The sequence below is a fragment of the Takifugu rubripes genome, chromosome 11 (assembly GCF_901000725.2).
Source record: "Takifugu rubripes chromosome 11, fTakRub1.2, whole genome shotgun sequence".
Classification (NCBI taxonomy): Eukaryota; Metazoa; Chordata; class Actinopteri; order Tetraodontiformes; family Tetraodontidae; genus Takifugu; species Takifugu rubripes.
Genome location: NC_042295.1, coordinates 8,942,940 through 8,953,751, shown reverse-complemented (window position 1 = coordinate 8,953,751; position 10,812 = coordinate 8,942,940). Strand labels below are relative to the sequence as shown.

The 10,812-nt window shown below is 44.8% G+C and overlaps 1 long non-coding RNA gene across 1 annotated transcript; it reads left to right on the top strand.

Annotated features, from left to right (window-relative positions):
* Window positions 1-7,077: 7,077 nt before the first annotated feature.
* Window positions 7,078-10,364, top strand: LOC115251467 (uncharacterized). Its single transcript, XR_003890021.1, has 3 exons — window positions 7,078-9,298; window positions 9,469-9,607; window positions 10,268-10,364. It is a non-coding gene; the product is annotated as an uncharacterized lncRNA (long non-coding RNA).
* The last annotated feature ends 448 nt before the right edge of the window (window positions 10,365-10,812 follow it).

The following is a 10,812-nucleotide window of genomic DNA, read 5'->3' as shown; positions in this document are numbered from 1 at the left end:
TTTTGGGGAGAACAAAGGTCAAACTGTTTATCAGTTGTCTCCTGTCAGGATAATAAATAAGTAATCTGAGTAATTTAGGCCAATTATATCACGGCTAAAACACAAAGAGACTGTTGTGCCTCCTGATCCTGGTGTTTATTTGTAATGATAACTTTACGGGTTGGATGTTAAAGTCTTCTGAACTTTGCCTCTGGCCCAAACTGTTGATTTTCAAAGTTCATCCTCAGAGCCTGTCGGAGCTTTGAAAACACCACAGGGATAATGTTTGGGTTTGGAGTGTGACCATCCACTCTGGATTTAGGCTACCATGCAAAACCTTATAAAGATCACTCTTTCGCATTTGTTCCTGGGCCCCCGGGGGGGTGGGTTTGGGGACCGCGGGAGATTATAAACCCCTGCCAGGGCAGTAAGGCCGAACAAAGGGCATGTAACGCTGCTGAGAGCAGAGACCCTTTAAGCCCGATATCAGGGTTTTATCCTACAGCTCAGGGCTTTAAAAACCACTGATTGGTCTCGACGCCAAAAGTCCGATTTAATTCAATGTAGGACAAACATGCTCTATTACTGAACACACAGTTTTTGCAAGATGTCACATAATCCAGATTAATATGATCCCAAAGTGGAGAACGCTCTTATTTTTCTTTTTAAAAAAAATGAATAGCACGATAACCTGTCCTACATGGCCTTGAGTCTGGGTGTTTCTGATAAACACTTACGCATGTCTGATAGAGCTAAAGCAAACAAACAGTTCTGTTCAGTTACAGCCTGAGTTCATCAAAATCAGTTTGTAGGACCACCCAAAATTGGTTTGACCCATCATTTATGATGCCACTCATGTTTTCCAGAATCAATGGCCATGCTTATTTGGTTTCTCGTCTCTTCCCCACCTCTGTCGTCAAAAAAGCTGCATTGCTTCCTGTGTTTAGAAAACAAAGATGTCGTCAGCATCTCTCCGTCTGCGCCTCGACCTCTCCTGGAGGATGTATGAGCACACGGACAAGACGCTGCCGTGTAATTTCATGTTTGTAGTCAAAAGGTGCTCTCCTGACTCAGCTTTGTCGTCTGAGCTCGGCGACCACCTCCTCCACATCAGGTAATTACTTTATATCATCGACCCTCTTTTTTTGGTTACTGCCATCACAGAACGGGCCACAAGTGACACCCTGTAGGAGGCTTGTGCAGTTTGTGATTTCCAAACTCCAAATACAAAACAACATTTTCAGAAATCAAACAGATAAAATCCAACAAACTTTGATACCTGAGAACACACCTGCTGACGCTAAAACAGCTGCTAGCCTTAGCTAATTTATTGCTGAATTTGGAAAGCTGTTCACGGACAGGAAATTAATCCAGGACATGCGTAGACATGAGTGAAATAATAATAGTGATGAGTAATAAACTCCTACAAGTTGACAATAACGATACTTAACTGAGTCAACAGAGGAAAAACTCAGTCGCACAACAACCCAAAAGCTACACATGGTTTTGTTTAACTTTCCGACTAAAACTGTTTTTGTTTCTAATCTGTGGCTAATTGTCGAGTCCAAAAAACAGCCGAGTCTTTAAGTCTTACAAAAACAAAAAGCGGTTTATTCTTCCTTTATGATTATGTGGATTATTTGTTAGAGGGGTTTTTGCTCTTGATTCGCAGATTTAGCCTGGGAATCTCCTGACAACTGGCTATCTCTGACTCAGGCATCTGGCCCGGCCGCTATCATGTGTCCCGCGTCCAAGCAACCTACATAACATGCGCATGTACGTGGAACAGCACACACAAACTCACAGCTGCCGTATCGGCCCACTTGTGTTTGTCAGTGTGACCCATGTCGTCCTGGAGAAAACCACAGCTCGGATTGTGTTACAGGCCAACATCTGCCAGACTCGACTCACCTCCCCTCCCTCTCTCGCTCTCTCTATAGTGGAGTAAAGGCAGTGTAATAAAGTAGTTATTATAGTTCTGATTTGATACTGAACTACATTTCATGACTGTTGCAAAAAGCAAAATGATGCGTTTGTAATAGGAAGCGTTATGCTAGTTTTTACATTTTGGCATCCTTTTTGGTACAAATGAACAAAAAATGTCCAATTATATGTCTCTAAAAGTAAATGTTACCCCAGATGGCACAGAAACCAAGAACCTGATATTTCTTTTACAATTCATTTAGTACTAATGTATTCATACCTATCTCTGTATTAGCTAGTTATTAAACAGGAAAGCACCCAGTACTGAACAGACCAGTTTCCATAATAAATGAGACTCGACCTTCACAAGGGATAAAGAGTTTATAACAACATAAGGCTTTTTAAATTTATTTTCTTGTCAGGAAACCCCACACCAAGCTCACCCCCCTCCCATCTTTCCAGCCTGTAAATCAAATTTTTATTTATGATAATTGTGTCAGTAAATCATCGCTGTTGTTATTATCTAAAATAGTTCTACTGTGCGTACAGCCGCGTTGATCTTTGTTTTGTGTTAATACCCAGTATTACTTAGTATAATTACAGAGCAGCAGAAGAGAAATCCCCCCCCCCCCCTTTTTTTATTTTTTTGGCCAAACTACGAAGATGAAAGAAAACCACAGGGGTATAATTCAAACATCAGTATTTATTTAACACGGTGACAAAAGTCTGGAAGATTTCCTTCCCGCTTTATCTCTGCGTCAATTAATCAGCCGCTCGCGTCTGTCGCGGACATGCACAAACACGCACGTTTGTGCACTGATGTGAATGGCAACCATTGATGCGTTTACCTTTGGGGCCCCCAATGCTGGTGTGAGAGACGCGCCGAGCAGGTAAACTGATCTGCTCCTGCTGCACCACACCTTCAACAACTGACACACACACACCACGTGCGCACACCTCCATATTTTCCCATGTTGGCCTCCTGCATGGGCCCCTGCGCTACCTACCAGCACATTCTTGCTGCTGTTCTGTCAAATCTCTGTGTTCTGATGCTTTGTTTCTTTGATTCCAGTGTCAGTTTCTTTGATTGAAAGGTCATTGGTTCAATCCTGGAACGCTGCATATATGTCAGAGTGTTCTGGATCAAGACACTGAACCTCATAATAACTTCTGAAGCTTTGTGTGTGTGTGTGTGTGTGTGTGTGTGTGTGTGTGTGTGTGTGTGTGTGTGAGTGGGTGGGTGGGTGGATACACACTTTTAATGTGCCCTGATTGGTCAAAGATAACTACAGAAGTTCTTGATATGGGCATTAATGAGTTTAGATGGTTGTTTGTTTGTGGTTTCACTGGTTTGTCTGCACCACACAACAATTTGGATGTTTAGTTCCATCTTTCCATGGATGATAAGTTGTAGACTATCTGGTGGAGAGTCATAAACGTATAAACTGATATACTTATACTGAAAAGTATTAATTCTATTGTCTGATCCCACGAAAAGAAAAACAAACATATGTTTCACACCTTAAAAGTCAGGCGTGAATGGCCGCAGCTACAGTAACCTGCCCGATGATGTGTTCAGACAAAGTGGCAGCTTTATTGGGGAGGGGGGCTTCCTGCCCGAGCGAATGCCCTGTGGTTATTTGTTGGTGATAAAGAAAGATTTACAACGCAGTGACAGAATCAGTCTATCTTCACTCGATCGCTCCTCTCCAGCTCTGAAGTTATCGCTTCGCCCTGCAGCTCCGCAGCGACTTCGCTCTGTGTTTGTCTTAGAAGCAGAGCAGGACAGTCTCAGGTGAGGCACGAGGGTGACACCTTTCCGAAGAGGAGTTTTCCCGGATGTCGCTGTGTTTCCTGCTCCTTTTAGAGAGGCACTTAGTGACCTCAACACCCATTCACAAAGTTTAAAGCCCTTTTAACCCCTCCTCTGTTTTCCCCATCCTCACAAAATATACCTTTTCTGATCTTCCCCCTCTTTAACCTACCATAATGATGTCCCCGCAGAGCTTAGCCCCACACCCCTCGGCTGTCCCATCCCCGGGGGGCCCCCCTAAGACTCCAACTGGGTGGTCCTCCCCCCTCTCCAGCAGGGTGAAATGTCAGAGGTCAACCCAGACAGTGTGTGGGAAACGTGCTGCGCTGAGCTGCTTCACTAAACCGAGCGGGCGAGGGAGGAAGGCGTTCCGGAAGGTCAGAGGAACGCCGTCACACTGCTGGCGTTGCCTACAGTTGTGATTTATTGGACCAATTTCTTCTCCAAACTAGAGCTTGTTTGGGTTGAGGGGAGGCGCAGCAGACTAGCTCAGGATGGGGGGGGATCAAGAGAGACGCCGAGCAGGATGACGGCAAAAGATTGCGTGTGTACTCGCACTCACACGTGCATAAATATGTCTGATGTCTGTATATGTGCCGGGAAGGATCCTCAGCCGAGTGTGTCTTAACTTCAGGCATTTATTAGGGACTGTCTAGCCGTTGCTATGTCAGGAGGACTTACGGCGATTTATTTGAATGGCCAGTGGGAGAAGGTTATTTTACCTGTGTCTTTTAGAAATAGCGGCCCTGTTTCTGTTTCAGGTGACCAGCCTGGCTGGGAGGCGCTTTTAATAATGGCATCAGACAGCTCGACCAATGATATGAGACTAAAATATGCTTATAAGAGAGACACAGACTGAAACTATGAATTCCGTAAGCATACAAGTGTGATGTAATTACTTATGATGTAAATGCAGTAAAATGTCATATATAAACTACATGAACCTTTTATCCAAACAAAAATTACAGCTCTATTCAGCTCCACCTTGCTTTCAGCAGCGTTTAAATTGCTTTGGAGTTATTTTCAGGCATTGTGCTCACAGCACAGGAGCTCCCATGTGTTTTTATTATACTAGTATTAAACCGGACAATAATGTTCCTACTGTGAGTCTCATCATCTCTAAATGCCAAAACATATAATTAGTCTTGGAAAACACCTGCATGAAGTCAAAAAAAAAACCAGTGCGCTGACAGATTTGTGCTTTTATTTACACACACATGCACACACATGCCGTCACGTCTTCCGAACAGGAAGATCCATCAGGTTTAGGAGATTTATCAATAATTCCATTTGAGGAAAATTAAAACATATGCATGAAATAGGATTACATTAAATGGATAAATTAATGACTTTCATCCGACAAATGACTTTCCTTTATTTAATATCTGTAAGTATGTCAGCCAGATGCTGAGCTTTTGACTTTTAAGCTTCTATATGCAGTCAGTGGTGAGAACTGGTTATGTGGTGGGGAAGTGACATCATGGAAACCTGCACCCCCCACCCCCACCCCCAGGTAGGCTGTGTGATTAAGAGATTATCAGGGAAATGAAAAAGCTTAGCGCACACATGCATCCGCAGAAGCAATTTCTGCTCCAGCCCTTGAATGTATGCATGGCTCTCACAGTGTAAAGTCGGGCCGGGCGACTCCCTGTGTCCAGAAGTGAGGTCATAGAGGATGGATGAGAAGCTCTGACTCAAGAACTGAAGAAAAACCAACCAAATAAACCTTCTCCTACATCCATGTGGCTACCATTTACATCAGGCGTCCCGCGCTTCATTCAGGATAAATGCATATGCACGGGTGTACCTGGTTGCTATTAGTTACCTAGGAAACCATTAGAGATAAACACCTAGTTTTTCCCCCCTGCAATCCCATCAAGGAGGCAATATTTTTTTTCTTGGCATCTCATCAAAGACGAACCTTAGACGTGAAAAAAAGGACTTTTTCTTTTAAAATTTACACTCTAGGCGAAGGAGGCGAGTCCTCTGTCAGGTACTCTCACGCTCACATGCTGCCCACATGTTCTCAAAAATGTTGACGGCAGATAAAGTTAAAGCTTAAAGCAGAGAAACACACACCCCGAAAGAGGTATTCATCTCTGTAGCTGCTGGACACGGGAACATGATCAGGAGCTCTGCACCGCGGAAGACTCCTACTGAGAAATCTCCAGGGAGGTTATTTGTTTTCTGTCTTGAAGAAAAGAGGGGTGGAGTGTGTATGTGTGTGTGTGTGTGCGTGGGAAGGGGACTGCAGACAGGCTGATGTGGCATAAAGGTCTACTTTTGTTTCAAAGGAGGTGCAGGTCAATCAAAAATGAAGGAACTCGGAAGTCAGAGCAGATGAAGGAGGCACAGTGATAAAATAGAGTGCACTATAATGTGCTTACACTGTACGTGTGTGTGTGTGTGTGTGTGTGTGTGTGTGTGTGTGTGTGTGTGTGTGTGTGTGTGTGTGTGTGTGTGTGTGGATAAAGCTAAGGTTAAATTACCACTTTCCCATGTGAACTCAAAAGGACTCCTGACCCTCTAACTCAGCCACAAAACTTGTCACTTCCACAAAAACTAATCCCTGAGCACCATTGTGTCCTGCTCAGCCTCTATTCAGGACCTCAGGGGTGAGCCACTCAGAGCGGAGAGGCCAGCTAATCTAACCCCAGGCTTCTAAAGGCCTAGAGGTGGGCCAGGATTTAACTTTATTAACAGAGAGCCCTTTGAGGTAGTCAAGTCAAGCCTGACCCCTCAAGGAAATGATGAAATTACCCAAGGAAATTGTGACATTGTGGCTAAAGACGGTTCGGGGGGGGGGGCTAAATTAAGACAAGATGACAAGTCTGTAATAATGTCAGTGTTTGTAGAGAGGGCACGAGGCTGTGAGAGAGATAATGAGAAGGTGGTCACAGAGGAGAAGCCGACAGAGGTGCACTGCGGCTGGAAATGAGAGGCGGCTTTGTTTGTGAACGCCTCATCATTTGTGGTAAAAGTGAAAGGACGTGTGGGCAGAACTGCAGCTGGACTCGCAACCGCCTCGCCACAATGAGAGGTTCTTATCTTCCGAGGCCCTTTGAAGACACAATCGAACACTTTGAACTGTTGTGGACATCCAGAAAACGCGTCAATAATGTACACCCATGAAGGCTTTTTTGCATAACTAGCTAAAATGAGCGATGTTTAGAGTCAGTTAATCACAGAAGAACGATTGGAACTGAAGCGCCCCGCCGGGCCCAGACTGTTTTTGGAGCTTATGGAGGGGATGTGAGACAACAAACACAAATTAGAGGAGACTGAGGGGGGGGGGGGGGGGGGGGGTCAGGGGATGACGCACACCTGCGCCAGCACAGGTGTTGCACACCTGGGCCCTGGGGGTCCACATTAGGCAGACATTAGCCTGCCTGACTGGGGTCAGTGGCCGTCTCTTCTGTTACAAACAAACTGGGTTTTGTGGGGTGGAATTAGGACACATTAGCGGGTTCAAAGTTTGGACAGTAGGTCTTTAAAGTTCACAGAGGAGCAGAAAGCAAGGCAGGATTTGATTGATTTCTCTAGAGAAAAGCAAACACAATCTGGATTAAATGAAGAAAACAACCAGACTCATCCAGATGCTTTTCATATGAAGTTAATCAAACTTTCATTTATATGTTTGGTTTATCTGGTTGATTAAAGAATCACAGTTCTGCTTAATTTACGCTGCGGTTTAGAATGACGCTGAAAAAGAGAAGCTGGAGCTGAATCAAGGCTGCCTGATCCAGGCGCAATTATCCCACTCTTGGAGACACAAAGAGGATGTGCACGGGCCTCCCTGTGATTTACATGGGCGTTCTGGTCAATGATGTCATCCATCATGGCCCCTGACATCCTCCTTAGGGGACGACTGTTGTGTTTCACTGACACTCGCCTGAACTTGCATGAGTGCTCCTCTTCATACATGGGCTCCTCTTCAAATATAGACTTTTGATTTATTTTACTGGTCTTAAAAAAAAGCTGCACATTTAAATGAAAAAGGGAGGCTGTTTCAGGCATATTTAGGAAGCAACCTGATGATGTGACTTCAAAATCATGCAAAAGATCATGGAAAGACTGATTCAAGCTGTCCTGAAAAGTTTCCAGTGGGAAACTTTATAAGCGCGCACCTGAGGGAGACATATGAGAAGATGAGATAACCTCTGAGCAGGAATCGGCAACAAAGAAAGCGATTCAGCGGAGGAAATCAAAGGCAGATTACGGATAGAAGAACTAATAATTAGGCTATGATGTCTTCTTTGTATGTATAGATACCATTTATGCGTTCATGAGAGACAGATTGTAGGTCTTGAGGCTTTTGTGGGCAGCAGGAATTTTTCCCTCCCTCATATCGACGCACATGCATACAAAGAGACACAATGGGAAGCAAAGAGGCTTTACTTGCAGCAAACATCACCTTTTGTGTAGGTGCAGCCTGGCGTGATTCTTGATGCTTTCTGGAGGGGATTTTTTCAGTTAAGCGCCCGATGAAAGAGCTGACAATCACAGTGGCAGAATGCTACCAAATAATGAAATATAAGTTTATGTTATTTGCACTTCTGAGGATCAAAAGTCGAAACCGACACTGACAGAAGGAGGGAGATATCGCGCCTCTGGCTGGCTACCACTCCCCCCCACCCTCTCTTTTTTAAACCCCAGGAGGGGAATGGAGGAAATGAGCTTTGCAGCAGATATTTCTTGAATTCCAAGCAGAGCGAATGACATCACACAAAGATTCCTAAACAAGCTACATCCAGCGTGAAGGGAAAGCGGGCGATAAGACCTTCCACATGTCGATTACGACACAGGGGAATGGGACCGGCGAGGAGACGAGGCACGCATCAGGGCATGTTTGATCCAAGTATCAAACAGCGATGACTGATGGGTTCGTACCTTTTACGCAACAGAGCTTTCAACATGGGAAAATAACAATTAGGCGTTGAATAAAATCTGAATGAAGCACCTGAACATCAGGGAGCTTCTACCAAAAAGGACCCGGGGGAGGACAGTGCTGCATTTATAGAGGAGTATGGTGGGGACTTCAGTTGCCGGTCATTGATTTCCCTTTTCTTTTAAAATGGAAAAAGTAGCCGTGGAGCTAAGCTCTGCCACACCAAAGTTCAACCTTTGGCCGCCCTCCTTTTTCCTCCTCCAGGCTGTGTTGTGATGACAGCGTGAAAGGTGGATCTAGGGCAGAACTGTGACCTGAAGATGAGGAAGATTTACAGAGAAGAAGGCTCCTTTAGATAGCGATCAGTTGGCCGGTCAGCCTGACAGTCGGTCCATTCTTCACTCTCAGCACTCAACATCTGTCCATGTCCTGATTTCATCTCAAAGTTTGCTGGTTTGTTTGTTTAAACTCTCACCATATGATATGAATTTGTGTTTTTTGGAGTTGTAATAATAAGGGAGCAGAAATGAGCACATGTTGGCGCGTGTCTTGGTAGTCTGCGATGCCTTCAGTCTATTTTAGACCATCTCTCCATTCCAACCCCCGTCTCCTTTGGCCTTGGGCCTGTAACTTTAGAGGGAAATGGCGTCTTCTTCAAGCACAATCCAGATCCAGTTCTACAGTCTTTTCAACAGGTGAGCGCTTCCAATCTGGGTCAGTTCATCACAAAATCTAAATAATGTCATCATGAACTTAGTATCTTTACACCATAACGGTGATGAAACAAACCACTCTTATTGTCCATGACACTCCTAAGAGATTCTATCTCATATCTCAGCCTGCATTTATCCTCTCTTACCCTCAGGAACGTGCGTTTTCCGCTCTGACATGAGGTGGCCCACTGAGCCGGACTGATTCATGCCTCGCAGGCTCCAGTGCTGCGCTGAAGTGGAGAGGACGCGTGGTGTGCAAACAAACAGTTGTACAATTGTTGCTGCGCAGAGGTATGTACATAAATACGCCCCCTCGCTCTGAATCAGAGCCGCACTGTTCTCTCCCCATTCCAACGCACCTAAACACCAAAGACTCTTTCAGTCTTCAACTGAAGTTTTCAGCTTTTATTCCCAGCGTCGATCAACTGGAGTGAAAGACTGTGAGATTGTTTGTGAGGCTCATTAATGGGCTCATGTTTTCAGTCACACCCACCAGGCCTTCACGGAACGCCGTTGTGCTCCTTGAATTGCACGTCGTTACGCATCCCTTTGTTTTCATTGGAGGACAAACGATGTACAATCCTCCCGGGTGATGCCAGGCAACAGCTCAGCTTGGCTGACTCAAGATATGATTCACATAAACTGCACTCTGCAAAATGACTCAGTTTGTCCTGAACATCGGCGTGTTGCTAAGGTTTTATGGGGGACTTCCCTGGCATGCTAATGATGAACACATTGGTTTTGATCTCAGATCGAGCCGGTCTGATGTAATTCCTGCCATCCTCCTTTCATTGTTTTCGCCATTTTGTGCTTGATTTGCTGATGCTAAATGCATGTGCCTTGAACGTTTGTCCTAACCATTAATAACAGGAGAATCCACAGTCAAATCTCTTGATCTTGATCTCTTGGTTAACCCTCACACAGATACACATGTGCACTTTGTCTACTTAGGGTCCACACAAATATATCCTGTGTTGAGGACACCGGCAATGGATGAGAGGGCAGGAATGAGGACAAAGACACAATGAGCACAGGGACGCCCTTAAAGGTAAGCAGAGCGCCCAACGGAAGCAGAAACATCAGTCTTTTCTTTACGCCTGCTGCACACCTTTGAGGTCTTTCTTGCAGCCCACCTTAGGAAAACATCCGTGCCCCCACACGACGCTGAGCCCTGTGTTTCCTTCTGTCTTTAATCTTAGTGAAAAGGGCTGTTAACAAGAAGAGGGAGGATGAGAGGATCTGCCAAAGCCATACAAAGGCCTGGAGGGGATAGTTGGAGGGTGGAAGGTGCTGTAAGACGCACCTGTTGCCCTTGAGTAGCCCTGCAGTCTACAGAATGGCCTCATGTCTGTATGGGCAAGTTTATTATAATAGAAGGAAACAGATGTTTCATACATTACCGTACATATTCTGCAGAGAATTTCTAAATTCTATTCCTCAGCAGTGATTATAACAAGTATCATTTCATATTCTATATAAGATTAATAAGATAAAAT